This window comes from Anopheles gambiae, chromosome 2 (assembly GCF_943734735.2).
Source record: "Anopheles gambiae chromosome 2, idAnoGambNW_F1_1, whole genome shotgun sequence".
NCBI classification, from domain to species: domain Eukaryota; kingdom Metazoa; phylum Arthropoda; class Insecta; order Diptera; family Culicidae; genus Anopheles; species Anopheles gambiae.
In genome coordinates this window covers 11,030,968-11,046,982 of record NC_064601.1, presented here as the reverse complement: position 1 = coordinate 11,046,982, position 16,015 = coordinate 11,030,968, and the positions used below count along the sequence as shown (strand labels likewise).

The following is a 16,015-nucleotide window of genomic DNA, read 5'->3' as shown; positions in this document are numbered from 1 at the left end:
AAGAGAAGACGCTGGAGAAGAAAAAGAAAGTTAAACAATGATCGCCGTGGAAAAGTGAAACGATCGAGGTGATCAATGGCGTTGACATTCCACCGGACAGCTGAGAAGTAGAGCCACGGTGAGAGAGACCAACGGTACGTCATGGTCAAGCTCCGCTCACTCTCTATCAAACGCACACATCCACACATATAGTCACACACACACATACGAGAGTGCGCCCAAGAATGTTTGAAAAACAAAGCGTCACAGTGGCTCACTAATCGGACTACATCTCGAACGGCGGGGCGGTATCGATGGACAGTCGAGCGCCCACGCACAGGTTCCCTTATCACGCCCGGCTAGATTGAAAATGCGCACTGTGTAGTCGTGTGTCGTGAAAGCCACCGCAACACCGAAGTAATGCGACGCGGAATAAGCTGGACTTTCAAAAATAATAGCTCGCAAAGGGAGAGGGTCAGTAGATGAAGAGGGCAAGGGAAAGAAATAAGAAGAGAAATAAACATACACACATATTGCAAAACACTCTTTTTTGGTTGGTAGTCTTCGGTGGCCACAGCTCATCCGATTTACCGTGCGCAATAGTGTCTGGTTTGCCTCTCCCCTTGGGGTTTCACTTTCTCGCTGAGGGATGCTTTGGAATGGTGGTTGGCGTGTCGGTTGCTTGAAGGTTGCCAACGGCCCCCTGGGTGAAGGGTACGGTCGGCGCTCGTCACATTCCTCTTCTAGACGGAGGGCGGCCTTTCAGACAGGGCCCCCCCACTCGAAACATGCTTTGACGGTGACATTCATCGATGCGAGAGAAGAACGCGCATTGATTTGGAACGGATTTGAACGGATGAAGCGCCTGTGGAAGAAGGTGTTTGTAGGTGAAACCCTGGTTCCTTGCACAAATCCCTGGCAAAGGGATTGATTCTGTGTTGCCAGTGCTTGCTGTCTTCTACAATGTTCGGAACACCTCTTGCACCTCTGCACATGAAGGCCGACTGTGGGTGTCAAAACGTCGCTGTTACTAACGCAAACTCACCCTGTGAGTGTGGAACGGTGAACTGGGAAGGGTAGAGAATCATATAAATGTAGTCCAAAGCATTGGAAATTGGGTTGGGCTATCTGGTGGTGGCTGTGGCTGTGTCTTCCCCTGCTTCAAATCAAGAAATTGGCCACCGTTTGCGTTGCTGCACCGCAAGCAACCAACAGTCTGCTACAGGGTTTTGATAGGGGTTTTTTTTGAGGAGCAAAACAAACAGCAACATAATGCGTCATCGTAATCAATGATGACGACGCTATTATTATTTACTCCTACAACAGGCCAGCGGGAATGGTTTTGCGTCGTTCCTCGCATACAAACAACCAAAATCTGAACCGTGTTGTGGTTGTGTATGCGTGTGTGTGTGTGTGCATGTGTTCTGCGTGTGTCTTGCAAATATCGAGCACCGCACACATATAGGTGTCGTGCTTTTGCCCACTTCTTGGCAGCTAATACCTTTTGTGTGGCCGAAAAGTGGATTAGGCTCGTTTGCTTGCTGCCTGGCGCGAGCGCGCGAGGCGTAGAAAAGTGATTCTCACGACAGTGTTGTGCTGTGTAGGTACAGTTTTCCCTTTTAGCGGAACGGAAATCTTCACCAAACACCTTCCCATGTGTGTGTGTGTGTGTGTGTGGGTATATGGGTGAGTGATGTGTACGTCCGCTGCTTGCCGTGCCGTGAGCGAAGCGAACGCATCAAGTCGAGGTGCTTTCGAACACACTCCGCTCGGGAGCAGGGTCCCCTCTAACGCTTGTGTTACTACGGCTGCCACCCCTGCCCTGTGGCCAGTACTGCTTGCACTTTTTTCCGGTCTTTTCGGCTGTCAGTGGAAGAAGAAGGGCTCGTTTATTTCGTTTTGCTCGGTTCCGTTTCCATTCAAAGTATTGCGCTTTGGTTCGTCTTTTTCTTTACTTCTCTCCGGTTTTGTCGCTCTTTCTCTCTCTCTCTCTCTCTTGCTCTTTTCGCTTGTTCACATCGATTGATACACACTGAGCTACCTTCAACTGCACCCTCCCCTTGTCCACAGAATTGGACCTTATCGTACGGCGAGTGTCGGCTGTGTTTCTCTCGTTCGCAAAATGCCTCACCGTTTCCAACACCGTCGTCGGCCTGGCCTGGCCTCTTACACACGAGAACGGTCCACGCTCCAACCCCAAACGTAACGGATGCTGCGTGCGTGTGTGTATGGGGGGCTTGGGGTTGTGCTGCGCTTAGGGGGTGGTTTTAATTTCCACACACAGAGGAAAACCGCTCCGCTCACAGGCAGAGTTAGGCGTTTCCATGGCAATCAACATCACTTCCCTTTCCATGCGCCCGTTCCCTCTTGCTGAACCAACTCACGTACTCACGTACACGTAAAATTCTCTCACTCACACTCGCTCTCTTTCTCTCTTTCTTTTTCTCAAATGCTGCTTTCTGTCTCGCTCTCTCTCTCTCGCTCCGTTGCCGTTTCGTTCGCCACGCTACTGCTTCTGTCGCTGCTCTGGGGCAATCTGTTGCCACTTATGAAATCGATTAAATTATTCATCGACTCCAATTGTGACTCCCAGCCGTCCCCGTGACGTTCCCCGGTCGGTGGATTGGTTGTATAGAGGGACTGGTGTAGCGGATGGTTTTTTTTTTTGGTTGTTTTCTACTAGTACGATGGCAAAAAATACTCTCCACCAGGTTCACGGTCTCTCTCTCTCGCTCTGTAAAGTGTTCCATCTCCGATTCTCACACTGCTGGCTTCACACTTTGCCAACATTGCGCGCCAGTATTTACGCGCGCTTTCTGGAAGCGTTTTATGTTCGCGTGTCAGTCCCTTTCTTATCGCTCGTCCACGGCCATCATCGCCGTGTACTATCACCCCCTCCTCCTCCTCCCCCCATTGTCCTTTAAGGGATGAAATGTACTGCAATGTACGAGTAGCCAGCCAAAGCCGAAGGGAAGGAATTTGCATTTGTGCCTTTCCTTGGTGCCGATTTCTCCTTCGCAGTAAATTAAAGAGCGAATTACAAACCCCGCACCGTGCGCGGTGGGACAGCATCTTCGTCTTCGTCTCGCTTCGACTACACACTACTCCCGCACAAAGTGAACTTCATTACGACGGTGATTTACTTGGAAAACCACACCGCGCGCGCGTTGGTAGGTCCTCGGGTGGGTCGGCATGGAAGTAATTAAGCCAACGGCGTGCAAAAGCCGACCCCGGGGAGGCAAGTTTGAAGAAGCCCCATCATTGGGGAAGGAGAGCCGACGTTCTAACAAAAGCTGGCAAAGTAATGGGGCCTTTATAAATTATCCTTTGCTAAATGGGGGATGGTGGGAAACATGTGAATGCAATGAAATGTGCGTGTGTGTGTGCAGCATTTTGTTGTGTGCCATTTGCTGCAGAGAGACGAGAAGCGTAAAATGGCAATGCGTTTTAAATCGGAAAGGCAATCAGGATGAATGTTGGAGCAGCTTCCACGGTTGAAAGAGAATGTTTTAAAACCTGGGAAATAAAATCTTACACTGCAGTATTCTAATCTTTGGCCTTAACCGGAAAGTTTGAGCTTTCTCCCTCCCAGACAACAGCAGCAGCTTTAGCCGATCAATATTAAGTTGAACCTAATCGACCGTACCATCCCACTGGAACTAATTTCTGCTGACAGTTTTTGCATATCTTAAAGCAAAACCTTTCTTCCGGGCCGTACGGGGAGGTGCGCACACAACAAACCTTTAACAGGCCTAATCTTTCCCGTTCCCGTGCTCAGTGCCTATCGGTTATCGATGAATCAGTTGATCCTTTGCACAGCAAGAGATTAGTGCTGTCAACGCACCGTCCCCCGGGGGAGGATGATGCCAGATGGCTCAAAGTATTTAGCCGATGAGTCAAACGGTAGACCAATCGAAAGGATCAATGCTCCCCGTTGGTCGTTGGGACGGGATTTGAATAATATTTCGTCGCTGGAAATGAGGATGTCATCGTTTTTTTTATCACACAAATTGATAAAAAGGGATCAACAGCACAACAGGAACGATGGGAGAGGAATAAAGCTGACGCTAATTAAAATCAACCATTTAAGCTGCCGTACCCGATGTTCCGGTGTTTGTGAACGTGTGTAAATGGGTGTAAAACAAGGACAAGCGTTAATTGAATGGTGAAATGATTTGCTTCCGATTTGTTTCCATATATTCACACTCAGTAGCTTAATCCACTTACGGACGAGCAGCGGCGGATCTAACGGTAGGCGGACTAGGCGGTCGCCTGGGGCCCCGCCGATTTAGGGGCCCCGTAGATCGCCATTCTATAGTATGCCGTATGGACAGAGTACAAGCGACAAGGGCCCCCGGAAGGATGGCCGATGGGGCCCCGAGGTTGGCGAATCATTTGCACCCCCCCCCCCCCCCCCGTCAGCAAAAATTTTAGAGTTTGCGACTGATGATCGAAGGGGGCCCCTACGGCATTTCAAATTTACTGTTCAATCTCCCAACAGCAACTTTAGTGCCGCTACACCCCCCCCCCCCCCCCCCCCCCCCCAGCAACATTTACCATTTACAGAGGGCTTCAACTCGTCGTTCCGCCTAGGGCCCCTGATACCCTTGATCCGCCACTGCGGACGAGGCAACTTCTTCTCCTGTATCGCCTCGCGCGCGGTTGGTGCCTTCCCTATCAGCGTTCCCATCGCACCAAACCGCAATCTAGAGCCGGGCCGGGCTTCTCCGGTTTCTTCTCCCTTGTTCGGCTGGTGGCAATCGCGCTTATCGCGGTTCGAGCGTTTTCGGTTTGCTCGCGCTTGTTTGACTGATAAGGCGAGCAGAAAGCGAGAAAAATGGAAAATAAAACGCCAAGAAAAAGGCGGGTTTAGCCTTTGGGGGAAGGTTTGTGTGTTGCCACCGTTTTTGCGACAAGGGTTTGATGATGGGGATGGCTCACCCACACAACTCACCCGGGGAACTGCCACCGGAAGGGTACGCTGACCAGCAGGTCATTGTAACTTCGCGAGAGGACTCCGTTGGGACGATGATTAAAACAAGCAGATTGCTTTCAATTATTGCAAACGAAGCGTAGGGATGGAATGGGCCTCTATTTGACGTTTAAATACACTCTCTTCTTGGTGAGGTAAGCGCAATTAAGAGGTAAGTTTATTTTAACTGATGTTTGATTGTTGTGTGTAGTCTTCAATAATTATTCCACCGAGTTGTTGACAAAGCAAACCCTTCCATCTAATAATTGCAATACAATCAGTGTAAGATTGAGCTAATTCATCGATTAAAATATCGAACGAAGATGTTTTTTCTCCCGTCGAAAGCATAGCAAACGCACGGAGGACGCAAAAAAGCAACGCATCAAATGCATCACATCCCTGTGCACAACCGATCGGAGCAATTTAAAGGGCGTTTAGCTTGTTAAACACCGCGTCCTGGTCGGCACGCGTTTGGCGATTCTCTCTGTGGCTGGCGGTAAAGCTGGAAGCCATCTGTCCCCTTGCTGCACCATTGACAGCAGAGTCTGTCAGGAAGGAAGAAAAAAAAACTAAACTCAATGTAAAACCTCAACCTGTCAGAAGCGGCTCATCATGATACACGGTACACGGTTATCTCGAGCACCCGAACCGCCCGGACGAGAACCACATTTGCGAAAACGGAACGAGTTTGACAGGTGTGTTTGGCTGCCGCTTGCTGTCGTCGGGCGTCGGCAAAGATTGCGTGCATGATTTGGTCGTTTTTCGGGCATACTTGTGTTTGCTTTTCGTGTGTTGGCAACTTCATTCAATCGATATTCTTATTTTTTTGCAGCAAAGAATTGCCCATCGTCTATGAAGCCTTCCGGTTAGGTAGTCCATGTTTCATTGCTCCATGTGCCTTGTACGAGCGGCTGAGGCAAAACAATCGATAGAAAGTGAGCGTAAAATCTTCCTGACAATGTTTTTTTCCCTCAATGATTAAATGATTAAGAACAGTGCATCACAGTTTTAACAGACGAGAAAAGAGAATGCTCCTCACACGTGCAACCACGGTTGGTTTACGGGTTACTTTCGAATATTGCATCATTATTGCCAACACTGGTTCATTTCTCGAAGGCGTTTTGCTAAGATTGTGATGGTGTGATAATAAAAGCACTAATAACCTATTACCTTCCAAAGAGTGTAATTCATTAGCAAAAACCTCTCTCAAGCAGCTACATCTCTTTGGTAGAGATTATATCATCGATTGCGTTCTTCCTGCATGATGTTTAGCAGCATGATGTTTAGCACAACAATCGACCTCATGTTCCTAGAATCACCGGTTCACCGTAAAACCGGAAGCAAATTACAAGTGACTACAGCGGAAAATAGTTAAAATTCGCCAGTAGCTGCGCAACCACCCAACAGACACACAAGTTGATTGACCGTAGTAGCAGCAGCAGCAGCAGCCAGCCAGCCTTTCTCGAAACTTTACCATCGAAAGGAGGAAGTGTATCGTGAAGGTGAGTTGGTGGTGGACCCAACTTGCCTTCGCGAAATGGCCCGGAGCAGTAGCGGCGTTGGCCATGAGTTTTGGTAAATTTCCGCGCAAATTTAATATCACGCTTGGATGTTGTGTAACCCGTACTGGGATCGGTAGAGCACTGACTTCTTGGGAAGTGTGTTAAAGGGGCATAGAGAGCTGATAGATTATTGTGTACGTGAGATAAAGAAGCTTCCCGTAGAGGGTTTAATTTCGTTCTGTTTGAAGAACGCCATGATGTTTTATCATTATTTTGCAAAATAAAATATTACAACGATAAGCTCCCTAAATTGTGAGAACTTCAAATTAAGCCTGCACGGAGTTATATGGTTTCCATTACTGCACACAGTGGCACATACAAAAAAGAATCCGCCTCCCCGACGGGGAATCGAACCCCGGTCTCCCGCGTGACAGGCGGGGATACTGACCACTATACTATCGAGGACATGTGAGGGGAGCGCTCGCATTAAAGATTAGATGCGAAATCACAAAATCATCTAAGGCGTGTGTTGTTTCTAACGCTGCCATTTGATACACCGCGATGACGCTGCGCCTCTTCTGCTCTATTTCTGATCTTCACATCCCCCTTTACACCAACCAACCAACTCTCGACGGAATCCACCCTGACCGGCCTGACCATTTAGCATCGCGCCGACAAGCGCGCACGAACAAACGAGATTGTTTGCTTGGCAAATATAAACACACCGCAGCGGCGGCGGAAGAGAGAGAGAGAGTGCGCGCTGGACTACTACGCTGGTTGCAAGAAACGAGCAAGGTGGCAACTCTTTAGACGTTTAGAGGGAGTGGAACCACGGAAAGGGCGAACCTCGGGGTGTTGTGGGAAGGTAGGTGGTGATATGATTACAAAGAACGGGCGCGCATAATTCACTGCGCTTACCAGGGCCCCAAACAAGTGCGCCACCACCCTGCCACGCGGGTGCGTATGTTGGGAAAAGACAGAGAGAAAAAAACAAGAGTTGATTTAAAAGCGATAACCAACTTTGTGTAGCAGAGCTGTATTGTGTCGATTAGCAGCTTCCCAAGATGTAGACAATTTTGTTTGGAGAATTATTGTTCCCTATCCACTCTGGCGGTGTAGGAAAGGGCGTAGGAAAAGCAACAAAATGGGAGGAAACAAATCTCAATGTAAAATACACATCCAACATCACACCAGCAGCGCCCAAATCGGAGCCGTTGTGGTTGACTGTGAGTGTGTGTGTGTGTGTGTGTTTTTTTTATACATCGCTTACTTTCATTGCTCCCTGGCCTGGTCTCGAGTCGAACAACCGTTAGCAGGCGAACCGATGGCGCGAGATGGTAGTTCGTTGCTGTCGTTCGTGATCAAACCGCGGAAATGGAAATGGAAGGGAGAACGCGGTTTGAACGCGTAAATAAACCCCCCCGTCAGTACAGAAAAAAGGGACGTTATTGGGGAAGGGGGAGGAAGAGGGAGAGGGTAGAGAACCGTCCACAAACTTCCAACCCGCCCGTCCGTTGGTACGGAAGAGGCGAGGAAGAGAATATCGGTGTTGAAACAGATAAAGCATATTAAATGGCTCAGCGAAGCCAAAAAGCTCATAAAATAAATTGTTTTCTATGCATCGAAGCAGCAGCAGCAGTTGTGTTGGTGGTGATTGCGCTGTCCCGCTCTGTCTTACACGCGTTAGGAGGGGCGCTATGAGAAGGAAGCACAGCGCGCGCGAGTTGAGCGCGGAGTTGAGAGCAAAAGTGAGCTAAAACTCACGCGTACCGCGCTTCTCACGCCTTTGCGTCGATCGTTCGTGCTGGAGGAAAAGCGATAAACGTTGCGAAGCGATGTTTTATGGAGTGTGTGTGTGTGTGTGTGTGTGGAGCAGCACACACGAACTGTCAGGCAAAAATATCAATTCCATCCGGATACTATCAAGATACGGAGAGGGTTTTTTTTCTCTTTTTTTTTGGTCAGTACCCTTCATTCGAGGGGATGAAAATGGTTTGAAAAGAGTAAAAACCCTGCTTTTTCCGTGCCGCGAGAGAGCTAGGAGGATTATTCGAATATTACTCCCCTATAGTATGCGTCCAACACTGTGTGTGTGTGTGTGTACGCATGTTTGACTGTGTCGGCATGTTACCCCATTTCCAACAGGCCACACGACGGCTAACCGGAACGGGTTGATCCGGTGTTGAATCAAGTGAACGATGCCGCACTTTCGGCTTTGTTTTGTTAATAAAATATCACCTTTCCTCCTTTCCTGCCGCTCACTGCTAAACGGTTGGCATTCAGTGCCCAAAGGGCCGGGACCAGCTCCTCATCCCGCTCTGTTTGTATTTTAAGCGGGCGGACGAAACAAGGAAACAGAAAACACGAAATAGAAGAAACAGGATAAATAAACACGTTGACAGAGTGTGTATCGTTCGCAGTGGTTTTAGCTGGAAAGATATCCCGCCTTTGTTAACTGGTTCGGTGTTGGAGTGGTGTTAGCGTTTATCAATAATGAAGATGTTGAGCTTGTAATATCGGGACGGGGTAGCGGGTTTTATCTGTACAATTATTATTACCCTTTCCCTTCACGCTTCTGCTGGACTCTCGCATCAATTGCCCATCGATAAAGAATGCAAATAAAAAGCAAAGTTTCGAAAGGTTGGCCTACACATCTGCTTCTCTCCGTTCCTTCCGTGAAGTGTCTATATGCAAAACCGAAACGTCATAATCAACGGTCTTGCCCCCTCCGGTAGTGGAAAGAAAAACGGTAGTTGCTTCCGTGTGCGCGAGCTTTGCAAACGCTTTGAAGCTTCCCTCTCAACACTCTCTCGACGCTTTCCATTCCGCCGCAGCTGGACAATGATTTATGATCGGTTTTTCTGTGGCGGCTTTGTGTGTGTGTTTGTGTGTCTTTGTATGTGGTGGTTAGCCTAGCCGGATACTCCAACATCCCTCCACCCGGATGCCTCCAACTAATGCGGCTGTAGTAGACACAACACACGCTATTAATCCAGCACCCTCTACCCATCGACGACGCGCATTTGGCGAGAACTAATGAACACATGAAACTTGCAGGAGTGACAGGAGTGTCCAAAGCCACAGGTACTTCTCACACGTGTGCACTCGGCCAGTCGGAACAGGCGGAGTCGTGAACCGGACTTGCCAGACCACCAGATATTATTAATCACGATTAGTTTCGCTTCTAATCAAATAATGAATTCCTCGTGCCGTGTTGGCATTGTGTGGGCCCGCCGTACCCTCAATCCAATAGTTCCTATAGCTCCTCGCCTACCACCGCTACCTCCGGATGTCATTGTGCACGAGGATCCTGGAGTGATCGAATGTTGCTAAGGCGGCTGACCTAAATCATCATCGTCGTTGCAGCACACACACACTGTCCTCTTTCAGGTAAGGTCGGTGCGTCCAGGTGAGTGATTCTTTCGCTGATTGGATTATGATGTTTGCCCATTGTCCTAGCCATTGCGGGAAGGAGATGAGTCGGAGAAAATGGTGGAAATAAGAACAAGTCTTCAACACTTGGTACTGTATTCAAGGATTTTTTTTTCCCACACACACACACTCACACACAGTTTTCAAGCAAAGCTTGAAACGTTCACCTTACAGGAAGTCTCGGGAAAACAAAACGGAAATCAATGTTCGCACAAGCGGGAGAACTGAAATACGGGATGCTTTGTTTGCATTTGGAGTTATACGCAGTGCTCCTGCTACTACGAGTGCGAATGGCACAAAAGCAGTTTGTTAGTATCAAGCCCCAACGGGCATATAAACTACAACCAGTTGTCGCTTACGCTAATTTCGACAAACAGACAAAGTAGTAGAAATAGGAGGAAAACAACAACAGCTAATATAAAAGGATAACTCACAATAGCGCATAGAGCACCGGAAACAAAAGCTATGGAATCAGGAATAATGGAGAACCTCTGCTTTTGTTGTCGAGAACCATGGGGAAAAGGTGAACTAAAGTTTATCCACAACTTGGAAGCAATTGTGTATTTTTAATATTTATTTTTTTACTATTATTATTCGCGGGTCATGGAAATAGGGGGTTGTGCAAACAGTTCTAACAGAAAGCAAGATGAGTTGACTGACTTTCTCTGAAAAAAAAGGAAAAAAGAAAGAATTCATTTAGCTTTTACAACAGTTACTGCTTATGTATAAAGGTTTATTGTACAGAAAAGGATTACAAGAGGACGATCAGAAAACTGCCATAAGCTCCAAAACAGTAGCATTAAGCAGTGGAAATAAGTAAAGTATGCCTAAAAACTTGACTATTTCAATACAAATTGTTTGTTTTTAGCAAAATGAAACTGGTTTTGGGACGCGGTTTGAGAGTTGAAACACACTTTCAGTGCATCCCTACAGTCCACTGTCGGTACCGTATAGCATTAAGAACGCTCCTAACCCCCCCCCCCTCCCCCTAATCGTTTGCATCTGTTTCACCATTCTCGATCTATTTGACCAAACAATCCGCGCTTGGCTTTCCGACCAAAACAACAACTAAAAACACACCCGAAGAAAAGTTAAACCCCGTACGTAACAAACCAACAATGAGTTGGAAAACAGGGGAAAAAGACAGAGAAAAAAAAACCCACCCCACCCGATGAGGTAAACCCCAAAATGCAAAAAAAAACTCCATCGCCGTCTCGTCGTCGCTCCCAGCGGGTGGTGGTGGTGTTGGTGATGCAAAAATCAATAGCATATGTGGGAGTGAAGAAGGGGAAGGCGTTGTGGGAGTATGATAGGAAGTGGAAGGGTTAGGATGGAAAAGCCATGCAGAAAATACACAATTTCCCGGCCTTCCCGTAGGGTGGTGTACGTTGTGAATGAGCTTTTCACGCGGTTCAGGTGTGTGTGTTTTTTTTTCAATTCTCTCCTGTGTGCTTTTGTAGCAGCATGTATGTGTGTGTCTCCGTTTTTGTTTTGTGCACATGGAGTGTGTACAGTATTGTGCAGTGCACTTGATTATTTATTAAACACCTATCAATAATCAATCAGTCGCCGGTGTGTGTGTGTGTGTGTGTGAGCCTCGGGAATCGTGGCACATCGTGGTGGTGGTGGTGGGTGGTTGGGTGTTGGTAACATTGTGCATAAAAATGCAACGGAATCTACGTACACGCTGTGCCATAATGATTGCGGGTTAAGCGCAGCCTATAAAACCTTACAGCAAGTGAGCAGTGGAAAGTTTGGGAGAAAAGTCTGAAAAATTAAATACATATTACAAATTAATGATTGATAGTAGCAGTCCAACATGCGACACTGACTTTGGACAAAAAAAAAACAGTTTTCAAACATTGCTTATAAAAATGAATCGTAATAATTCGGATGGATCACCTTCAATTATCTCTTGTTGCTGTTGTTGTCATCGCCACTTATTTCAGCAACAGATAAAGTGACCTGCAGGCATCACAAATCATAACAACAAAAATCAAGACCCTTCATAACACCCATTCACCCCAACGTGAGAGCATTTGCCGATAAAGTGCAACTACTTCGACGCAACAACAACAACAGCCGCTGCATGGGGAAAGAGGGGCAAAAAGCAACAAGCATCAAAACTACAATGTCGAAGTGGATTCGTTCATTGGCACCGCCAAGCTACACGTACGTCATGTAACTGGATGAGAGGGGCCACACGTATGTGTGGTTGGCGGGACAGCTGGGCATAGTTGTATCCTTTGGCTTAATTTGTGGAATTGGTTTAAGGTACGCTAGAAGTAAGCTGAAATAGCAGAGTAAATAGTAATAGAAAAGGGTTTAGTTTATTTTTGCATTTTTGAATGTTACTTGATAGAGCAATAATGATGACGATGGGGAGGTAATGGGGTAAGATTGTAATAGCTTAATCGTATTTAATCATGTTTAGGTAATGCATCAGAACAAGGTCCGAAGTAGTAACTGAGCTTTATTTATTTTAAAAACAAATTGTGAGCCCTTAAGTGCCAAAACAATGTCATTGACATTGGCCAGTTCACATAATTGAAGCAGGCAAGAATAATCCATCAGCAGAAGGAAAGAAAACGTTAGGCTAGAAGGGAATGAAAAAGAGCCATTGACCATTTGTACAGGCATTCCTGACCTTCGGGATTAACACCGCGTAGCCTAACTTTTTACCACACACAAAAATAAATGACAGCAAGCAAACCAATAACAACAGCAACAACAACAACAACAACAAAATGGCACACACTTATTGCTTCTTTTATTGCTTCTTTTGCACTTAAAGCGGCCCCGTGTGCTCTGTTCCCCGTTGGGCAAGAGTGCAGCGAGCGTGGCGCGCGGCTGCTGCACCACACACACATACCCACCCACCGCGGGGTTCACCAGTTATATGCAGCTCTCGCTTGGGGTGTTTTTTTTGGTTTTTTTTATTTCTTTGCTATTCAACGGAGCCCGCTTTTCCGCTTGCATCGATCGAGAATCAACTCGCAAACGGGCCGGAGAAGAGAGCCCAAAACCTCTCCGCGGCCCGGAGGGCACATTGCAAACGATCCATCTACCTTCACCCCCCTTAACATCGTTCGATGATGTGTGTGTGAGTGTGTATGGGTATATGTGTTGAGCGCCAGCCACCGCACGAAAGACGGCGCATTTTGCATTGCCGACGCGCGTGCACCGTGTGTTTTTGCTGCAATCGCAAAGTGTGATGCGTGTATGTGCGCGCGAGCGTTTCTCCGATTCCATCACACATGTGGACGACGATGTTGCTGCACTGCTGCGCACACAAGAAACGGCACAAATTAAGCATTTTGAGCAGCCAGGTTCGTCCGTTCAATTAAAAAAGTCACCCTCCACCATCTCTCTCACTCTCTCGTTTGGCTTTGGCTGGCTACGCAACGGCCGCTTGGGCATGCGTGTGTGATGTGCGATCTGCGCCTAAGCTAATTTGCTGGTGTGGTGGGGTGTTTCCCCTCCCTCCCACCAACTAGTGGTCGCGCAGTGGCAGTTGTAACGCATGTTGTGCGTCGTGTAATGTTGGTTGGTTGGCGGATCAAATGGCTTGCTAGCGTGCAGCGGTTACAACGGGTCCTGTGGCGCAATGGATAACGCGTCTGACTACGGATCAGAAGATTCCAGGTTCGACTCCTGGCAGGATCGCTGGCTTAGAAACTTTTTTGTTGTTGTGTATTAACACGTCAGTTAAGATCGTTTGATTTTCTTCTCTTTTTTTGATTTGCAAACGTTTTCTTTAACCCTCCAAATTGTAGCACACTCCTTAAAATGGTACGCAGAAAACAAGAGCCGAAACAGAGCCCCGAGGTAGTAGCACTAGACCCCTCACTCTCCACACTCCTCCTCCTGCTTTCCATAACAGTGACTGGAGGCAAACGCTAACGACCTTATTCAATTGTGTCTGCTTCACCTTCGCACTCGATGTAGACCAAACCGGCCAGCGCGGCGCAACATCAACGGTAACGGTAGGTAAGTGTTCGAAGACCACCCCCCCCTCCCTCCCACTCACTCACCAAGTTTGCCACTGGGGTAGTTTGCTCGCTCTCTTCCCCCCGTCGTCCACCCCAAAACTGCGCCACAGTAGAGGGGTGTTACTGTTGCTGTTTCTTGTTGGTTTGAGCCAGTGAGTCCCAGCCACAATCACCCTCTTTTTCGATGTTTAGAGAGAAAGAGAGTGAGTTTCAGAGAGTGAGCGAGAGAGCAATAAAATTAGCATTAATGAGAGAAGGAACACACAGACACAAAACTGTGCAACAGTAGAAGCGAAATCCTCCTCTGCACAGATCCGAGCCAAAACCGAGGCCAAGCTTACGTCAAACCAATAGTATCGTGTCGCGCAAAACAACAACAAAAAAGAACCTTCCACCCACCCCGTCTCCGTTGCCGCATTCAATCGCCGTCATCCGCATCATCATCATCATCGTCGCCGTCATCGTCACCGTGGCGGCGGGTCTGACACATAACCTGAAGAGAGAGAGAGCGAGAGAGAAATAGAGAAAAAAACGCTTCATATATTATTTGACATTGATCTACATATGCGAATGCCGCCGTTGCCGCCGAACGCCGCGAACCATTTGTTGCCGCGTGTTGTGGCTCACCACTACCTCTACACACACGTAAAACACGTAAAACTTACCCACACCCCGCTACCCTTACACCCTTCGCGCTAGAAGGGTTTGTTGGGTGGTGGTAAAGGGTTCGTTTTGCTTCTATGCCGCACATTCGGTACGGAATTGGTGGCTGTTTGTTTGCTTTTTCCCCGTGTGTGTGTGTGTGTTGTCAACGAAACACTCCAAATCCGAGGAATTTTGCTCCTTTTTCTCGGTGACGTTATAGGGCTGGTGGAGGAAGGGTTGTTTGACTAACCAACAGCTTACTACCGTGTTTGACGCAATTTCTGTTGGCCCTTTCATGCTAGCTTGTTTAATATACATCGATTAATGTTAATGTTTTAAAAATTTTGAATTTTTGAATTTTTAAACAAGTCAACAAACTGGTTCGTTCATAAAAAATTACGTAAAGGGTCAGCTATACCTCCCCCAATCTCCTGCTCCCTCTTTGCTGACCTTCCCTAATACTCACACACACACTCACACAGCACAACAGCAAACACCGTTAAAAGTGGGGCGAGCCACACCTTCCCTTTTGCTGTAGATGGTGGAAAGCAATCCTTTACCATTTCTCCTACTGCTGGCCTCGAGAATACCTCCCCTCCAACGGAATGGTGCGGCCATCGGAAATGAAAATACTTTTTGCAGTGTGTGTGTATGTGTTGCCTTTTGTTTGCTCCATTCGACGGTTTTACGTTGTTGTCCACGCGTCCCCCGACTGAACGATCCTTTGCCACGCCAATTTGTGCCCGGAAACGCGTCCGATAACGTCACCCTTTATTTTTTGTGACGGTTTTAATGGATGAGCCACTTCATTCAAAGGGAAATTTGTTTGTTTGTTTGTGCCTTCCTTGGCGTGATACGTGAAACTATCGGAATCATTACCAGAGCAATTTATGTTTTGTTTTTTAATTGTCCTACAGAGAATCGAGTTAAAGGGACAATCCCTGCTAAAACAGGATGAATTCACCTTCACCGATGATGTGTGGCGCGCGCGCATTACTCATGCACACTTCGCGTTGTTATCTTGTTGACAACCACCGGTACGATCGATGATGGGACTGAGACGGCTGCGCATCTCGGCTCGTTCTGTTCAGCGGGCATACACTCTATACGGCATTAGTCAGAGTCAGTATGCCCCGGACCCGGTGGTCCCGGTACCCGGGCCGCAACGGGGAAACACCACACACCAGGCACACACACAACATGATCGTTCTCGTCGATCGATGATTCACAGACCCGGGTCGGTCGGTCAGACTGTGGGGTGGGTGTTCTAGCGCTACGGCGAAATTTCCCTTCTACCCTGCTAGCGACGCCTGGTCGGGTCGGTGTTTTACCCATTTGCCGTTGACGTTTGCCGAAGCAAAGGCCGTTGAGTCACGCGAGTTTAAAAGGATCATTCAAGAGGGACACACTGTAATCTCTCTCTCTCTCTCTCACTCTCTATCTCTCTCACTCTCTTGCGATAAATTGTCCACTTGCGTCCCTCGGTGACGGAA

General features: G+C 47.7%; 1 long non-coding RNA gene and 2 other non-coding genes across 3 annotated transcripts; 2 read left to right on the top strand and 1 right to left on the bottom strand.

The window, feature by feature from the left end:
* Positions 1-4,531: 4,531 nt before the first annotated feature.
* Positions 4,532-6,118, top strand: LOC133391324 (uncharacterized). Its single transcript, XR_009764827.1, has 3 exons — positions 4,532-5,123; positions 5,275-5,646; positions 5,784-6,118. It is a non-coding gene; the product is annotated as an uncharacterized LOC133391324 (long non-coding RNA).
* A 728-nt stretch (positions 6,119-6,846) lies between these two features.
* On the bottom strand, positions 6,847-6,918 carry Trnad-guc (transfer RNA aspartic acid (anticodon GUC)). The gene has a single exon. It is a non-coding gene; the product is annotated as a tRNA-Asp (tRNA).
* Positions 6,919-13,478: 6,560 nt separating this feature from the next.
* On the top strand, positions 13,479-13,551 carry Trnar-acg (transfer RNA arginine (anticodon ACG)). The gene has a single exon. It is a non-coding gene; the product is annotated as a tRNA-Arg (tRNA).
* The last annotated feature ends 2,464 nt before the right edge of the window (positions 13,552-16,015 follow it).